Below are 2,006 nucleotides of genomic sequence, written 5' to 3' on the forward strand. Positions count from 1 at the left end.
AACCAACAGAAAACCTTGGGAGAAGACTCAGAGGGACATCCTCCTCTGGTGTTAACTCTTTGTTCACTGATTACCAGCTCTGCTCCCTCCTCCCATAAGGAAGAAGGAATAGTCTTTATTAAAAAATCTCCCATATGTCATTATTTGAAACTGTTTTAACATCTTACCAATTTAGGCCATTCATTTAGTCTGAAAGACAACCAGAGTTATGAAAAACATAATTAAACAATGCATCACTTTGGATTGCTATTGTCCTAATTCTATCATTACTGTGATATCAAGGATGTAGTTTGCTTGAAGAAAGATTAGGTATTACCTGTCAGCACACTGCAAATGACTGGCACATCTTGAATGGTATTGTTCACAATTTACTTGGCTTCCTTTACCTGACAGTAATAATAATCCCAAGAATACAAACCCTTGCCACCTGGAATGTTTTCTTAGAATTATGGTATCAAAGCATGAGATTAAAAGATTTCTAAATGGTCATTATGTTTCTGCATTGTCCTATTTCTTTATCAGTCACCTTTTCCTCACTTTTTAAATAGAAACTGTGTCCCTCTGCATCTTCTTCATCTCAATCCATTTCTCCTTACACTATAGCAACAGAACCCCATCATCAAATCTGAAATACAGTACCTGTAAGAGTTACCACATTAGATAAAAACAGAAAATGGAGATGATGCCATTTTTAATCTTAACAAGGTACTAGGTCCAAGAATTTAAGGCCCTGAGGTTACAGGCTGCTATGTTATACTTCCACTGTTGGAAGATTTGCTGGACTGCAACAGTGCTCTTTACTGTCTTCATGCTGAGAAGAGGCTTAAGCACCTGGGAGGGTTCAAGGAAGGCTGTTACCAGTGCACTGGTTTCTGTATAGGTTTGATGGTGCAGGGAACAGGCTGTTCTTTCTCCTGTATCCCCTGGAAAAGCACAGTGATGTAATCATTGTCACCATGCCTTGTCACATTGAAACAGGAAGGAAAGATTTCTTGCATGTCCCAAGTCTCCATGGTCTAAAGCCCAGTGAGCTTGTATGGGTATATCTGAAGCAGTGGGAGTGAAATTTGAGTACATATATTTTAAGGGGTATTCAAAAATTGGTGGCTAATTTCCATAATACTTGATGATGCTGGAAAATGAAACTTCCAAGTACATGAAGTGCAAAGGAAAACCTTAAGAAAGGAAGAACAAAGGCTTGACTTTAAACTAATATATGATATTATGCTGTATCCTTTTAACAAATATTAAGGTGACAAGCATGAGTACAGTAACAGATAAATCCAAGTCTGATAAATCCAAGATAAAGATATCCAACAGATAAATCCAAGTACTGGTCCCTAAACAGAAACTGCTGAAATAGTGATAGTAAAAGTAAAAATAGTAAAAGCATCAAATTAAGTAACTGAAACTCACTAGCACCTTTCTTGCTAAACTAAGTGTTGTTCTTAAAGTAGGATTATATTTATGTAATCCTATGAGAGATTTATAATCTTAGTATATCTCAAAAAAAAGGTATGAGAATAAAGAATTTCAATTTTTGCTCTGAATTTTTGCATTTTATGAAATTATTTTGTAATTTTTAGTTAAACGAATTACTGCCTGTTCAGCTAACCTAATACTGTAGTAAAGGAGGCTTCTCACTGGAGCATCTCCCATCAGCTGATGAGATGGTAGCCAAACCATACTGTATTGCAATTCACAGGTACCTGCTGCAGCTTCTGCAAGAACCTCCAAACCACACTACCTTTACCAAAAGCAGCACTACCTTTATATTCAGCTAGGGAGCAACATAAAACATTCACTTCGCACAGGAGCTGTTATGGACATGTAGTATCTTAGCAAAACTCTGCATTCTTAATAATGCCAATTCTACAGAAAGTCTTTAAGTTAACAAAACCTCAAAACATCTACATGGTAGACTCATTTAAAGAGCTTGATATACCAAAAAATTTTTGGAAGAAAAAGTGACTGGGGAAAGTAGGAAAAGAACACAGCAAATGTAA

The sequence above is a fragment of the Pezoporus wallicus genome, unplaced genomic scaffold (assembly GCF_028554395.1).
Source record: "Pezoporus wallicus isolate ANWC-B61680 ecotype Strahan unplaced genomic scaffold, APGP_CSIRO_Pwel_v1 contig_3486, whole genome shotgun sequence".
Lineage (NCBI taxonomy): Eukaryota > Metazoa > Chordata > Aves > Psittaciformes > Psittacidae > Pezoporus > Pezoporus wallicus.